Genomic DNA, 18,600 nt, shown 5'->3' with positions numbered 1-18,600 from the left:
CATTTTATTCTCATAAATATAAAACTAACGCTAGAATTGATAGAATATATGTTGCCAATGACCTAATAACAAAAACTGACAAAGTCAAAATTATAAATTGTCCATTATCTGATCATAATGCCATAGTCTTTGAAATAGAACTTGCACCTTTTTATTCAAATCCCATTACTAGGATACCTTCTTATATCACAAAAATGACAGCATTCAAAGAATTTTATGGAGAAACAATCAAAAATTTTCTAGAAATAAATTACAAAGAGGATATTTCAGAAATATATGTCTGGGATTCATTAAAAACAGTTACATATGGGAAAACATTATCCTGGTACATAAATAAAAGGAAGTTATGAAATAAAGATATGCTACATTTACAAAACAAAACAGATGAATTGAAACTGGAAATACAAAAGGGAAATACTACTCAAGTTCAAAGACTTTCACAAATCAATAAGAAGTATGCAGAATTGTTACATCATAAGATTATGATTAATTTAGAAAAAATAAAAATAAATTCATACTCCACTAATTCAGCACACCTGAGCCACTTAACTAATAGAACAAAAAAAATAATTAAATCTAAACAAATAAAAGAAATATTTATTCCTAATACTAACAAAAGAGTTACAGATCTAAATGATATCTTAGAAGTATTCAGTCTTCAATTTAACATTGACAATTCCATAAACACTCAAGATACACCTACTAAGGATATTACAAAATACTTAGAAAACAATATTCATATTAAATTAACACAAGAACAAATAGATATTATAAACAAACCAATCAATATGACAGAGTTAAAATCACAAATTAAAAAGCTCAAGACAAATAAAGCACCTGGCCCAGATAATATGCTACCAGAAATGTATAAATTAATACCCAATCAAGCCATTTCCTTACTATTAAAAGTATATGATATAGCCAAAAATGATTTGAACATTCTATCCTCTTGGAAATATTCATTGATATCTCCAATTATCAAAACAGATAAAGATGAGAGGCAGTGCTCCTCATATAGGCCAATATCATTACTCAATATAGACTTTAAGATGTTTATGGCTATATACGCAGATAGGATTAAACACTTTCTTCCTTTCTTAATTCACAAAGATCAAACAGGCTTTATTAAAGGAAGAAATACTTCAGATAATATTAAAAGAATACTAACATTAATAGACTATAGCAAACATAGAGTCCTAGATTTAAATGTAATCTCATTAGATATTAATAAAGCTTTTGATTCAGTTAACTGGAACTTTCTTTAACTAGTTGTAAAAGAATATAACTTTCCTTCTAATTTTAATAACCTTATCCAAATACTATATGAAAAATCTACTGCATATGTTAAACTAGGATCACATAGATAAGACCCTATAACAATTAAAAAGGGAACTAAACAGGGTTGCCCTTTATCGCCATTGTTATTTGCATTACTCATAGAACCCTTTCCAAATCAAGTCAGATCAAACATTAACATAAAGGGCATTTGTATAAATAAAATGTTAAACCTTAAAATCCAACTCTTTGCTGATGACATACTATTAACTCTCTCAGATGCCAATGAGTCTTTAAATGCCCTATTTAACTCCATGAATAAATTTCAAAATATTTCAGGCTTAAAATGTAATGAAAATAAAACAAAAATGATGCCCTGTAACTATAAAAAAAAGAATATAAACAAAAGATTTTCCAAATCTATAGTAACAGAAAATAAATTATTATATCGGGGAATAAATCTACTCAATGAATTAACAGATTCTTTAATATTTAACTATAATAAAATACTAGATAAAATAGAACAAACAATTGGTTACTGGAATAAATACATCTTTTTAACAGCAGACAGATTATATCTTATTAAAGTAATCATATTTCCTAAAATATTATACTTAATACAAATTTTTTCATTGCCACCTCCCAAATATATTATTCAAAGATATATATTATTCAAAGATACAATAAACTAATTTTAAATTTTCTATGGTTTCCAAATAAACCCCGTATAGCCTTAAATAAACATTTACCAAATTGGGAAGACAGCGGAATTAACTTACCAGATATTGATTTATATATTACCTCATCTGTTATTAAAAATATAACACTATGGTTAAATAATTCATGCACACCTATATGGAAACAAGCCCATGAGCAGATTTACATAGAAGTTAATTACAATCATATACAGGATAACTTAACAGTAATATCATCACCCCTTATATGGATGTTAAAAGATTATTTTTTTAGGGAAAAGGAATAATATCAATAAATTGCCATCAAACTATATAAGCTCTACACGTTCAGTGTTCAAAACATATATAAACAAAATACCAAATATTAATTCTTGGATTTTTCTTATTTTCCCTATAGCTTTTATACCAAATATTCTAGATATAGCCCAAATATCTAAAATACATATACTTAAAAAAGAATCATTACTCTTTTGGCATCAACTTCTAGAGAAAGGGAAAATACTAACAAATGAATAGATAATTTATAACTATAATATAAATAAAGACAACTGGTTGTTTTTACAAAATCTAAGGCATTTTCTTATAAATAAAATAGAACAAATGCAACCTTCAGTTAGATATGAAGCTCCAAAACTCATTGAATACCTTATTCTTATCACAAAACAGCCTTATCAGGGTACAAGTTATTTGTCCAATATCTATAAAATTGTTAAAAAACAAAAAACTATCATGAAAAATCATACTGGGATTATTATACTTTAATAAACAATAATCCTCCAACTGAAGAAGAAAAAAATAATATTTTAAAATATTCCAAATTTTCTACATTATCAAAATACTGGCAATTATTCACTTGGAGATATCTACATAGAAGTTTCTATACACCACATAGGCTAACCAAAATGTATTCTATCGAAGATCAATGTTGGATATGCATATCAAGTTAAAAGCAGATTGGCAGCATGTTTTTATGAATGTGTATGTCTTAATATGTATTGGAAGTCTATTAACTATTTTTTTCAGACTGTTTATAATGATAATTTTCAGTTAACAAAGTCTTTAATTTTATTCAACTCTTCTATTCCAAACTGTGTACCAAAAAAAGACACTAAAATCCTATGGTCACTATTGGAAATCTCACGTAAAATCATAACCATACATTGGAAAAATGAGACTTCTCCTACGTTCAACGAATTTAAGAATTTAACATCAACAGTTGCACACATGGAAATATTAACAGTGAAGAACAGAACTAAAAGATCTACTTCTTACCATTACTCTTAGATGAAAGTAATGTTAATACTTGAAAAGATCGATGAAGATACATCATCGTATGTTTCTAATTTTATATAATATAACATTTCAATGTTATTTGAATAGACACCAATGTAAATAGTTATACAATGGTTTGAAGTTAGTAATGTTTTAGAATTATAAATATGTTATTTATCTTTATTTAAAAAAAAAACAAAAAACAAAGGTCCCAACTATATATTAGCTAGATAGAGAACTCCCTCTATCACCCAAGAAAGCCACAACACCTATCTGCAGGAAGTAGAATCACTCAGTATTAAACCCAATACCATTTTCCTTCATGATCTGAACCATCCAAGTATAGACTGGGAAGCCTGCATCACCACTAGTGCACAAACACAAAGATTCCTGGACTTTTGTCAATACATGCACACTGGAACAATTAGCCAGAGTGGCCACTAGGGGGAATAGCATCTTGGATATTGTCCGTACCAGTATGGGAGCATCTTGTACCATCCCTTGTGTACCTTTGTCACTTGTTAGGTCTGACCATAAAGTAGTCTCCTTTGAAATAAAATTGAAACCAGAAATCCCTTACACCCAAGGTGCCATTACAAATTCTCTAAGATAAATTGCCTACACGTGAGTGATACTGGAAAAGCTTCAAAACCAGTTAACTCCACTGAATACATAGAAATATACACCACCACACTCTACCAGTGTGTAAATAGCTACGTAGATGCAGCTGTACCCATAGGAACAAGTGCCAGGCAAACTGTAGAAACAAACCGGAACAGTGGAACCATAGTATCAACAAACTTTACAATAAAGTGAAGTGACTTTTGACCAAAGGTAAGAGGAGTGTAACCCAGAAAACTATAGTCCTTGTCACTGAAAGAAACAAACAATTCAGGAGCTTAATAAAATCCACCAAAGCCAACTTTGAGTCTATCTAAGTCGGAGACATTCACAAGGCTTTTTTTAGTTATGTTTGTTTTCTTAAAAGCATAATTCAGCAATGCAGTCAGCTGATTGTGAATAATGTTATCTACACTGAGGCTGAAGATATAGCAAACCTACTGGCTGATAAATTCAACTCTAACTCCACCTGTCCCTCAAGGTATACCTGAAACTGTTTCTCCTCCATCTATCACACAAGACCAACTCCTACAATACTGCATTGGTGGGTCCTGACAATATCCCTGGATTTTTTAAATAGCATGAAGCACAATTTAGTCATCCCTCCCAATAACACTGTTCAACTTCAGCCAATATACCAAGCAAATAGAGAATAGCTATAGTCATTTTCCTGCATAAGGGAGGACCTTCCACAGATTCAGGCAATTATAGACCTATAAGTCTGATCAACCTCATATGCAAAGCCATGGCACGACTTATCATGGATTTAATCAGTAAGGACATAGAGAACCTCAAAACAATGGACCCATCTCACTTTGGATCGGTCTAGGGCAGATCTGATCATGCTTACTCAGCATGGTGGAATTTTTTGAAAAGGTTGCCAAAGCAATGAATGAAGGTAAAATTGTACATACTACATATCTTAGCCTGGTCAAAGGTTTTGACTGCATATCTCAACCTGGCCGAAGCTTTTGATATAACCTCCCCACACAGATATAGTAGAAATTCTAAATAAATTGGAGCCCCTGTGTCACCTAATGGATTGCCAACTGGCTCACAAATAGGATGTAAGAAATCAAAATAGGGGAAGCAATCTCAACAAAGAGACCAGTCACCAGTGGAGTCCCCCAAGGTTCTGTGCTGGGTCCAACATGTACCCACTGTAGTAAGAAAGTCCTTCTTTATTGCACAGCTTATAAACAATGTAATTGTGTCTAGATCTAGGTATGCCATTGTTCCCCTTAATCAGCCCTCACAAGGCCAGTCATTGAGTATAATGAACTCTTTGGCATGCATTTGTCCAGACACATGCAACAACTGGAACACCCACACTGACACCTTACTAAAAGGATGAAAGGTCTAAGCAATATGTCCTACATAGACTACATTGACTGACTAAAAGCCCTGTCACTATACTAAAAAGAAAGAGAAAACAAATAACCAATGCTATCTTAAGCACATAACAGGATTACTTGCTAGACAGAAGTTTTTAAAAAGCAGAGGAGTGACAACAAATTTATTAGCTGAGCAAGCAATATTGTTATGGAAAGAATATACAAACACTATTGTAATGCCAATGAGCTTATGGAATGAATAAACAAAACAAGTGGAATAATTTAGTTTTATGAAATCACACCTGCATTATAAATTAAGTTTGTATGGTCATCACCAAGCGACAACAATCTAAGTATTGCTAATGCCTGGAGAGATAACACTGTAGATCATTAAACAGTAGCCATTTCAAATCAGCAGTAACTGCACACATTTATGTAGTTATTACTGCAGACTTAGAACAGTAAACAGCAATGTTTCTTTACTTCAAGAAAATAAATAAATAGCCGACAGCACACCTTCATTATGAGAGAGCAGCTGCAGCACCCAAGCACATACCTCTTAACTATATGATATGTAAAAGTAGCCGACTCCAAATCCAGCTCCAGACAAGTGACAGGTGGAGTACCTCAGGGTTCAGTCCTGGGACCGCTCTTGTTTGGCATCTACTTCTCTGAAGTGCAGGCCAACACTAAGGGACTCTGGCTAACAAAATTTGCAGATAACTGCAAACTGGGAGCCATTATTGAATCCCCAAATGATGTGGATATTCTACAAAAGGGCCTTACAGAAACAGATGCTTGGTGCCAGAGCCATGGGCTCAAGCTTAATGCCAAGAAATGTATAGTTATCCCATTTGGGAAGAACCATGTACCCGTGAATTACCACATAGGTGGCAGTACACTAAACACCGAATGTGTGATGAGAGACTTGGGGACACAGGTGCACAGTGGGCTTACTTTCGATAAGCACATCACTACAACAGTCAGAAAATCCTTCTACGTGGCACACCTCATCAGTAAGAGCTTTTTATCCAGAAAAAAGGAGGTCATTGTCCCACTGCACTCATCCCTCATTAGACCCATTATAGAGTACAACGCCCCATTTGGTATGTACCTCACAAGACATCTGCAACAGCTGGAAAGGCTGCAGAAATATCTCATTAAAAGAATCACAGGCCTAAAACAGATGCCCTATGCCGACCGTCTAAAAAAACTCCAGCTATACTCTGTGGCATATAGTCTACTCAGAGGCAATCTCTGCATAACATACAAGGCCATGTCAAACCATGAGCTGTTGGACATGGCACAAGCTCCAGGGATCGAAACCTTGTCATCACAATGAACAAAACATGCTGGAGGGATAGGTTCCTGAGCCAGGGACTCCCCATACTCTGGAATAGACTGCCCATACATGTCAAGTAGAGTGCCTCCTTGGCCCTCTTCAAAAGGAACCTTGACGATTGGATGGAAGATAGGAAATCCCCCCCCCCCCCCCGGGGATCACTTCAGTTGCCCTGCTAGATAGGGAATCAAGGAAGTAAATATTGTGGGAAGAAATATCCAGGGAATTGTTATGGCTAGGCTTGTATAGGCCCTAGGGCTGATAGTCTAGTGCCAACCTATGGACCTATGAACCTATTTGAAGGAAATAACAGCATGCTATGAAATTAGGGTGGCCGCCGTGGTGCAGCGGTTAGCATTGCCGCCTCACAGCAAAAGGTTCTCTGGTTCGATCCTTGGCTGGGGTGCCTTCTGTGTGGAGTCTGCATGTCCTTCCTATGGTCATGTGGGTTTCCTCTGGGTGCTCCGGTTTCCTCCTACATCCCAAAGACATGCTGTAGGTGGATTGGACACTCTAAATTGGCCCTAGGTGTGAGTGTGTGCTTGCATGTGTGTGTGCCTTCTGTGGAAGGTTGGGCGCTGGGCTGTCAACTCGACACTGTAAAACTCCACTGCCAATCATGAGCGGACAGGTGATCCGCTGTGGTGACCCCTAACTGGGAAAAGCTGAAAGAAGAAGAAGAAGAACAGCATGCTATGAAATTCCATGTGGTCTCTTTAGATTATGATCTAGTTCTAAAATTTCTCCCCTTGCTGCCTGCTCCCACTGACTCAGTGGCATCACCGATGTGATAACATCAACAGAGCTGAGACTTCTATCGTATGACTAACATAAGCAGGTTGTGCTCCCTTGGATTGTTATCACTTATTTTTCATTAAGTTCTCTCACCAAACAGATATATACTTATGTTCAGAGTGCAGTTTGAGTTTACTGGCATCCTTAATTTAAAGTAAAATGAGCTGCACAAACTGCACAAAGAACAAAATCAATTGTAGATTCAGTCACATATTGCATTGAGTGAATACAGCTAAGCAAAATATAACCATTGCAGAAGAGGTGAGGAAATGAACAACAAATTGCACATAATGTGTGCAGGATTTATTTTTCCTTTAAACAGGTCAAAATAAATAGCATACCTGGAACCATGGAAGAAGGTACTTTTACTGAAACTGAAAGAGAACAAGTGCTTTTAGACTACCAGGGCATGAAAGCATTTGTTCATAAGTTTAAGAAAAAAGTTTATTTTTCCATTGTTCCTGGTACAAAACCTACCCGAGAATAAAAACGCTTGTTGATTTTAAGTTTCAGTCAAAAGTTTCTTCTTCCTTAGTTGCCAAAGTTTTTTCTTCCATGGTTCACAGTAAACTCTTTAGTTAGAATTACGTGGCTTGAATACTATTGGCATTTTTGATTTGTGGATTTTTTTAAATTAACTGAAAGAAGTAAACGTCTAAAATGGCAATAGTACTGGTGAATGTCATTTGAATTGTTTTTTTAATAAGTTGCAATATGCTCTTTTAGTGTCAAATAAACAGAGGATTGTTGGAAATACAGTGGTGCACAGCGACTTTAATTCATGTGCAAGAACATAACCTTTATACAGATATCTTTGCACAAGCTATTAGAAAATGAATGGGAAGAAACAATGTGACAGGTTGTTTTTCTTTGCTGATAGTAGAATTATAAATGCTCTGATGTTCATGCTCCCTTGTAACAGGTTTTATATAGGAGATAGTAAGAGATGTTTGAAAGTTATATTAAAGAAACATGTCACGAGTATTAGAAATGTCAGGTTAGAAAATAGTGTTGTATCATAATTTTGTGATAAAATGCAAGCTCTTCTATTAACTTGAAAGCGACAATTTTAGAAGATTTGAACAACAATAGCATGGGTAATCTGTTAAAGAAATATTTGCTTTATATAAAGAAGGTTTTCTTATTTTTAAAATTTGACAGATTTGACACTTTGTGTCCAGATATGTTCAATAACAGATGCAATTGGAGGCATTTGATATAATTATGCGATTACTTAATTGTTACTGTTGTTTTATTGATGGATTTCTAATAGTAGCTCAGCAAATATGTATTTTAGATTGTTGTAAGTATACTTTGGTAATGACATTGTTACTTATTCCTTTCTGGGGTGTGCCCTGCATATTTTTAATTACAATTGTTACATCATTTTAAGGTCCAAGTTCCTAGTTCTGGTATATAGATGTTGCTTTTCTAGGGGTCTCCTGGCTTTAAAATGGTGCACTGTGTATAACAATTCACATGCTGCTATCTGTTCATGTTGCAGTTTTGTAATGTATCCTTGTGACTGAGCTTTCTTGTCACATCAACTTTAATCTTTTACTAGAAAAGCATACATTAAATATTTCCAGACATCCTCTCATATATCTGAAACATGGCTGTATGTGTGTGGTTGTGCGCACGTGTGTGTGTGTGTGTGTGTGTGTGTGTGTGTGTGTGTGTGTGTGTGTGTGTGTGTGTGTGCGTGCGCGCGTGCCATATTATTTGCACTTCGTCATTTTTTGGAAATGTGGGTTCTTGGAAATGAGGTGTTGCATACATGCTATCAGGCAATCATAGTCAAAGCATAATCTGAATGGACTATGATTATTTTGCTTATATTTTGTCATTCTGCTTTTTAAATTTGTGCTTCTGAGTAGTTATATCTCATAATCCTACTGGAAGTGGGAGGCAAATATTATGTTTGCCTATAGAACCCATCACTGTCAGAATCTAAAACAACTAGGATGGCTTGAGCTACAAAATCTGCTTCAATATAGTCAACTTATCATCGCACATAAAATCCTCTACCACCCAAATAATACTCCGACACTTTCAAACATCATTACCCCCTATAAAAATCTTACTAATTTACGATCATCTAATAAACTGTTAGCTAACATTAGTAAGTCAAACAACTTGGCAGGTGACTCTCTGTTCTCAAACACTACTGGGAAAAACTGGAATTTACTACCTACTGAATTAACTTCTCTTCCTTCTCTACCCCTCTTCAAACAAAAACTGAAAATATTCCTCAGAACAAAATGGCTATGCCCTTGCAACAACCCTGACTAACTGATTAACTCTACTAATTCCCCCCCTACTTTCCACTTTGGATAACTTGTTCTTATTTCATCTGTAAGTAGCACTGTTTACTTGTAACCTACTATGTCATACTTTATATAAATGTCATATCTAATAATTTTGTAAATAGTATTTCTTTTTAAACCATTGATTGTTATTTGTTACTTACCAGTGTGTTTGATATTTTTGTAAACTCTTAACTAACCAGTGTGCACCAAACTGTATTACTATATTTTTTCTCTATGTAAACTTTTTATTAGACACTATTTTACTTTTTAATTTGTTACTGTACTGGAGCTTTTCTCCCCGGGCCTCTACTGAAAATGGACATATATCCAGTTGGACTAGCCCGGTCAACAAATGTAAAATAAAATAAATAAATAAATGTTATTTAGCTATCCAGCTTTTTAGCCAGATGCAGCTACTTTTGAGAGCCTTTGCTGAGTTGTTTGAGGTCTGCAGTTTGAGAGGTATGACAAAGGGTGGAAGGATTTTGTAAACTTGATTATTCACTTTGTCATTGTCCTGCTCCATCCCACTCATGATTTACCTTGAGAATGAATTAAGTACATTGTGGGTGGGATAGTCAAAGAAATCAATTAATTTGAAAGTGTAGGGGATATCTGCAGTGTAAAGGGACTGCTGTTTTATTGGAAGTAGCATGAGGTATTTATTTATACAATTACCGACTGATAACCAGATATTGTTGGATTGTGGATAGCTGTCCATGACTGGGCTAGCCATAATTGTCAACACTCCCTGATTTTGCATAACATCCCCAATTTTGCCTCATAAGCCCTGTCATCAGTAAATGTTTTTTTTTTTTTTTTTTCTGGTAAACCACCAAGGATTACAGTATGTCAAAAATGTCAGATTTTAAACTTCTATGACTGTCTTTCTTCAGAAAATGCATGTTGATACAAAACCTGTTGTTCTATTATTTTTAAGTGCTTAGGATAAACCATTTTTATCATCTTACCTTTAAACATCTATTGCAAGACTGCCAGTTATTGGAGAGCCCATATTTTGCCTCTCAGTACTCATCTTGAGATTAATGCGTCTATTTTTCCTGGTGAGAGAAGGAGTGCAGTTACATTATTTCCTGGAGACTGCTGATCACCAGAAAGCCTAATAACTGCTTTATAGGTGACAGCTTGGAATATGTGCTTATATTCTGATCCTGGTGAAAGTAGGAGCAGAGTGCATTGATTCCTGACTCTTTCTGGTTGGAGAGTGAGTGAGTGTCTGTGCTTAACATACCTGATTGGTCTGGTTGTTATTCGGGGCATCTACCAGAAAAAAGCTACAAGCCTGCAGACTCTTCCATCACCTGGGACAAGACTGTGGATCACCAAACAGGCAGTGGCCTGCTTCTCTTCCTGGGACTGGTGCTAACATTTTGCTTCTGGTGAGAGAAGAAGCAAAGGAGCATTGTATCCCAACAGAGTGAAGCTGTGAGGAGACCAGCATTAGTAGTAGCCAGGCAGTAGCCATTCATGCGACTTCCCTCTTTTCAACATTCTTGACAAGCTAATTCTTTATTCTTCAGGAAGTACTGCTTGATTTCTTTCTGACTTCAAAATATCTGCCTAAATACTCCATCCTTATATTTTCAGGGTCTATGTATTAGCCTCTCCTGAAGTGTTTGGCAGTGCTCTGTACAGACTCAGACACCGTGAGTGACATTTTTCCTGTAAAAGGAATATATAAGGAAACAGCTCCAGTACTTAGTAATAATGACCGTCCCTCCTGGCATGTCTAAAGGTCAGTTCCCTGTGCTTTCTCCTATTAACCTGGTGAACTTTGGCATTCTGAGACAGTTTAGCAACTGCCTCATGTACACAGACAATCCTCTCCTCTTACCTCCCAACACTCAAACTTGTGAGACATGCACTTATATATCCAAATTGGAAGCCATGCATTCTCAAGCCAAGATTGGAATAGCTGGTCAAGAGGAGAAGGTCAACACCTGCACCACACCACATGCAACACATAACCCTCCAGAACACCCACCATCACAGCTCTCACATAAAAAACACAAACCACGCACCCACCTCATGGAGGCTCTCAATAGAAATCTACCCAAACAGCAGACACCTCCAAAGCAGAAACACACTCAACCACCACAACACAGCACAAACCACAAGACACATATCTCAGCTACACAGTGTGCCCCTCAACCTAAGTCCCTAAGGCAAAACAGCTTGCCCAATACACTAATCGTAGGTGACTTGATAGTGAGGCACACTGATGTCCCACTCACTAGGTTGAATAAGGAGAAGGTAACTCAGGTGCCAGAATCCAAAACATAACAAATGCACTCAGGTCACAACACAACAAGTACAGGTATGACTCTGTCACTGTCCATGTGAGTGTGAATGACCTGAGATGCACCTCCCTGGACTATATGAAAAGAGACATGGAGAAGCTCTCGGATTATGTGGCCCAGACAGGTATGACCCTAGCCCTGAGCAGCATTCTATCATCACCCAGAATGATACCGTAGTACAGGCAGAAAATGATTAACTTCAACAATTGGCTAAGTCTCTGGTGTCATTCAAAGAGGATCCAGTATCTGTCTGCTTGGGATAACATGATTGACAGACCTCAATGCTTTGCCAGAGATGGCCTGCATCTGTCACCCCTGGGTTTCTGGATACTGGCTAAGGCTGTTGCCAACCCATAGTGCGTTTTTTAGACGACGTTCCAAAGACTAAATTACCACAGTAACAGCTATAAATAAATGCAATCTGAGGGTCATGCTGCTCAATACTAGAAGTCTAAATCTCCAGATGCACTTGCTCAAAGCACTCCTCAAAATGGAAAACATTGACATTTGTGCTGTAACGGAGACCTGGTTTAAAGCAGCAGAAAGCACCCCTGCACTACTAGGCTATAACTCATTCCACGCCTTTCTGCCCCAAAATATGGACCGAAGCTCCAAAGGTGGTGGTGTCTCCATATTCATAAAGGATATGCACACCTTCAGACTAGTAGCCCAGCATAAAGCATTTGAAATAATTCAGGTACAACTAACATTGGGTAAGGTGGTGATTCAGTTCGTAGCCTGCTATAAGTTCCCAACCATGTCCCAAGACTCTCACTCCAAGTTCCTAAGCACCCTGGAAACTATTAGGATCCAACCCAACACTCTCATACTAGGTGACTTCAACTATCCCTCCATCAACTGGGAAAACTACTCATGCACCAATACACTGGCCCAACGCTTCCTGGAATTCATCAGTTCCAATGCCCTGGACCAGCTCATTCTTACTCCCACTAGAGGAAGCAACATCCTTGACCTGGTTATTACTAACATGAGCAACTGTTGCTCTACACCAATAGTCATTTCCTCCCTGGTTAGATCTGACCACAAACTAATCATCATGGAAATCCACATCTCACCCACACCCCCCAAAAAGGTAACCACCATGAAAAACATCTTCAAAGCTGACTTTGGGCTCCTAAAAACAGAGGTGGCTAACTTTACAGAATCAATGTCAATGGAAAATACTGCATGACTGCCGAAACATACACCGATGCACTGTACGAACACATACATAAATGCATGGAACTAGTCATACCCAACAAAATCAAGACGCTCTTCTTCAAAAATAGGAACCCAATCTGGTGGTCCCCTGCCATTAATAAACTCTACAGCAGAAGGAAGAAATTGTTGCAGAAAAAGGCAAAGTCCCAAGACTGGAAAAACTCTCTTATTAACCTCAACAAAAAGTTGAGATCCTTCGTCAAAACCTGTAAAGCCAGCTATGAAGGCAGAATTTTGGCAGACACTAAAAACAACCACAAAGCCTTCTATAGTTATATCAGGAATATACACAGCAATATCAGGTTTGCTCTGAGTTACTGCACAATAGTACCTCCTATACTGAGCCAACAGATATCACCAACATACTAGCCGACAGATTCAGTGCCAACTTTACCCCCCCCAAAGGACCAATCACAATACCAGATGAATGCCAGGCACACAGCATTACTGCAGCAGAGGTTAAAGCTGCATTGACCAAGGTCAAGAATACAGTTTCCATGGGACCTGACAATATCCTTGGAACTACAAAGTGAATTGGCACCACATCTGTGTGCCCTGTTCAATCACAGCCTCACCTCAGGCTTTGTCCCTACCAAATGGTGCACTGCTATAGTTATCCCTCTCCATAAAGGGGGAGCGACTACAGACCCTGGGAATTATCGTCCCATTAGCCTGAGTCTGATATGGAATGCTATGCAACACATCATCATGGACCTAATTAACAAGGATATAGGGAATCTCCAAACTCTAGATCCCATGCAGTTTGGTTTTGTGAAATGTAGATCATGCCTGCTCAACCTGGTTGACTTCTTTGAGTCAGTCACAAGAGCTGAGGATGAGGGCAAGGCAGTTCATACAGCCCACCTCAATCTGGCCAAGGCCTTTGATACCATTCCCCATTAAGGAATTATTGATAAACTCACCAAACTAGGCATCAGCCCCCATATCACTAGGTGGGGTGCAAACTGGCTCACAGAACCCACAATGTGAAAGTAGCGGACTCCAAGACAGACTGCCAACCAGTCACGAGTGGAGTCCCACAGGGATCAGTCCTGGGTCCTCTCCTGTTTGGCAACTACTTCTCAGAACTCCAGGCCAACATGGAGGGACTCTGGCTGACCAAGTTCAAAGATGACTGCAAGCTGGGAGCCATTATTAACTCCCCGACTGATGTAGACATCCTACAGACAGGCTTCACTTTGACCAATGACTGGTGTCGAAACCATGGCCTTAAGTTTAATGCCAAAAAAATGCATCGTCATCTCCCACAAATTACCACATCAATGGGAGCCCACTGAACACTGAAGATGTTATAAGAGATCTGGGAACACAGGTTGACAGCAACCTCTCCTTTGACCACCGCATTGCCATTGTGGTCAGAAAGTCCTTTTATGTGGCACATCTCATTACCAAGGGCTTTGTATCCAAGAATAAAAAGGTCATCACCTCTCTCTACTCTTCCCTCATTAGGCCAGTCATTGAGTATAATGCCACATTTGGCATGTCCCTCACTAGATACCTGTAACAGCTGGAAAGGCCACAAAAGTGCCTCACGAATAGGATCCTAGACCTTAAAAACATGTCCTACATGGACAGCCATGTCTTACCCAGCTCTGTTAGAAATGCTACATCTAAAGAAATTCCAATACCTCCACCCCACATGCTCCAGAGACCCCAACCTCATTACCGCAATCAACAGAACATGCTGGAAGGACAGGTTCATAACACAGAGACTGCCCATGCTCTGGAATAGACTTCCCATACATGTCAAGCAGAGCACCTCACTGGCCCTCTTCAACTGAAATCTTGATGAGTGGATGGGAAATAGAAAGTTCACCCCAGGGATCACTCCAGTGCCTCTACTTGATAGACTACTGGCAACTAACGTCGGGCGGCACAATGCCAGGGCACTTCTATGGGATAGGCTTGTAAAGGCTCCAGGGCTATTAGCCTTGTATACACCTATGAACCTATTTATAGTAATATGTAAAATAGCTGGCTTGTTTGTGAGGTAATATGACTAACTGCTGCTGTTTGCTCACTACTCTGACTTTGTAGGATTAAAGTGGTTTGTGTTAAGCAACTTGGAGTATATTAATATGTGCCAAATGTTTGTATGGAACAAAGCTGAAATACAATAAATAACAACCATTTGTATCATGATCAATGTCACAGATGTGGCAGTAACAGCTGGGAGAGTTGGGAACCTGTCTGTTGAAAGTAACTGACCATCTTATTTTTTGCTTAGTTTAAATGGTCACTAACCGGGCTTTGAAGACTATCAAGCATTTGTGTGAATTAAGATGGAATATGTTATTACTGTGACCGTTATTATTTATTTACGTTTTTCTACCACAATCAGACACCTGTGATGTATGCGGTAAGGAATGTGGCTGTCACTGATTGGTAGAGAGACCATCTATAAATACAAGTGATTTGCTCATGCTGTTATTTGATCACTGTTAAACATAGTTCTTAACTGTCCTTGATTTTTCAGAATGTTTCTGATTTTGCCAAATATTTTTGGTCTGCTGACTAAATGCCTATTCACCTGTGTCATGTCTTTGGGGTGCTAGAAGAAATAAGAGCACACAAATAAGTTCACACAGAGTGAAAGAGGGTATGCAGACTCAGAAGAAGGTACAACAAAGAACTCATCACCTAAAGAAAGCACAAATGGTGACTTTGTCTTGGGGGGGGGGTACAGAGGCAGACTCTGCTACCATATAAAATTTGCATTTTTTTTGTCTAATCATTAATGACTGCAGTTACTCTGTAATGAGAAACATGAGATTCACACTTCATACCCTGCAGAAAATGCATGCTAATGCAAAACCTGTTATTTCAGCAACTATCTTACATATATAAGGATGATACTTATAATCAGTCCCTGATGTGGGACTTTGTCACCATTATTAATTGGCTCTGTCCATGAGATTATAGGCTGACATGTATGCTGTTAAGCAGTCACTGATCTGGTGTGGCATGAATAGTGTCACACAATGTATTGTATTTCATGAAATCACTTTAAAACTAGTACTGCTATGGCTTGTGCTTGTGTGTGTGGGAGGGTGGGGGTGGGGTTCAGGGTTGCATTGGGTTTAAAAGTAACAAGCTAACTAGTTTCTTTCACTTTCCAGCAATAGAGAGCAAAGGAGCATGAATAACCTGTGGTCCCGAATACAGATGCTGGTCTTCTCCATTATTACCACTCTAATGGAGAAAATCTGCATAGCTGGTTTGTAGATAACTGAGATATAATTTATAAAATATGGTATTAGGAATGGGAATACTAAATGAATGTCCTAATCCTAAGGAAGTGGAAATAGAGTCATGCTTACCTGCTAGTATGATGCAGTTTAAGTGACAAATACTGCTGGGAGTACACTTCAAAACTTGCCAGTAACAGTGTTTCCTATCTCAGAAGCAAGCAGTATTCTCACATTACATCCTGATGAAGAAGTGTCTTAGCCCTTTAGTTGCTTCTTAGGATCATTCTATACTTAAGCTGTCAGCATTGTTTATGTTTTCAGGGTAAAGTATGCATTAAAAGCTAGGCAAAGGTCTATCAGCAATAAGGCTGTTATATGTTTCTCATTGATAACTGATTCAGATATGTGACACAATTACATTTGTGGTGGATTATGTTCACTTCTTCAGCATAAATACTTGGGGATTTTCTCCACTGGAAGCAGAATATTACAGGATGAGTATACAATATAAAAATTCTATGGTTGGTACCATTTTGCACCTCACCTTTTTGATTAATAAGGAGATTTTTTTGTGAGGCTGCATTGCTAATTTCTGTACTATATGCTGTTGCTGCTTTGGTGTCATTTGCTTCTGTTTTTCTGTGGTTATTAATATACACTTTTGCTGTACTATTATAAAGAACAGTGCAGTTAATTAATTAATTACTTAATTAAATTACTTAATTAAATCATTTATTTGACATTTGTTTACTGGGATGATCCAACTGGGCACAGGCCCATTTTTAGCGGAGGCCTGGGGGAAAAGCTCCAGAAGATACAAATAACAAAAGTTGCATAGTTAATAAACTTATTCAGTAGTAGCATAAACAGCAGAACATAAATTATACATAATAAATATACTAAGATATACATAAAAAGTATACTATGAAGCATAATGACTACATAAAAAAGTAGGAAATAACTGTTTCATTCGTAATATATCTTTTAAACATGAATTATAGCAGATTTGACTATGGCAGCTATATATAGTATACAAAGCATAATGTAAGGTGTAGGTGATGAGTTGGGAAGCTATGATATAATTAGAGTAGTTGGGAGAAGACTGGAACAGAGTATCTATAGAGAGAAATTAAGGTGATAAGTATGGTGAGATAAGTTAGACGGTTTACTATTGAAATGTCGAACGGTACTACATTGACTGTACTATAGTCGAACACGGAAGTTCGAAAATAGTAATGTTGACAACAAAAAAACAATCTAGGACTGTGTTTTAACATGGGTCGAGGTAGGGGAGATGTTTGTAGTTCTGAATAATACTGAACACCTACCTCAACCCATGTTAAAACCATTCCTAGATTGTTTTTTTGACATCGACATTACTATTTTCGAACTGCCGTGTTCGACTATAGTACTGTCGACGTAGTGCCATTCAACATTTTAATAGTAAACCAAGTTAGACATATATCAAATACAGTAAAGATCTACAGAGGAAGATAGATAAAGTATATATGTGAAAAACAATACAGAAGGATGTCAACTAGGAGTTAGACAAGAGGGGATGATAGTCAGACAGTAATTAGACAAAAGCAGAGTCAAGAATTAGATAGATGGGACTTTAGAAGTAATTTGAACTGTGAGGGATTGGCAGTGGTTATGATGTGATGGGTGGTTAAGTTCCAAATCATGGAGATTTGATTAAAATAGAGAGCATCTCCATAGTGATTGGTACTTTGTAATAGGAATTTGTCAGATCTTAGGTTTCTTCTGTTAGATAAAGGGTCTATATTACCAGATCGAATACCCGTTTCAGCGAACACCACAAGATCGACATGTATAGCGCGAACTACAGTAACAGCAAACATTCAAAACCATGAAACATGAAATGTCGAAATGTCATGGTTGGCCCATCTGCGGTATAGCTCCGTAAGGTAAGTGTGCGATAGTTACGGACCTTAGGGTTAGGGTGCGGGTTAAGGTAAGTGCATAGATAGGTAATGTATGTAAGGTTTAGTGTAGGGTTAGAAGTAGGGTTTTGTTAAGTGTATGTGTGTGGATTATTTGTTTTGTTTGGGTATATGTCTGTAGGGTAAGTGTGCAATAGTTATGGACCTTAGGGTTAGGGTGCGGGTTAAGGTAAGTGCATAGATAGTAATGTATGTAAGGTTTAGTGTAGGGTTAGAAGTAGGGTTTGGTTAGTGTATGT

Source organism: Protopterus annectens, chromosome 9.part0 (assembly GCF_019279795.1).
Source record: "Protopterus annectens isolate FY-2018-M chromosome 9.part0, PAN1.0, whole genome shotgun sequence".
Lineage (NCBI taxonomy): Eukaryota > Metazoa > Chordata > Ceratodontiformes > Protopteridae > Protopterus > Protopterus annectens.
This window is presented reverse-complemented; position numbering follows the sequence as displayed.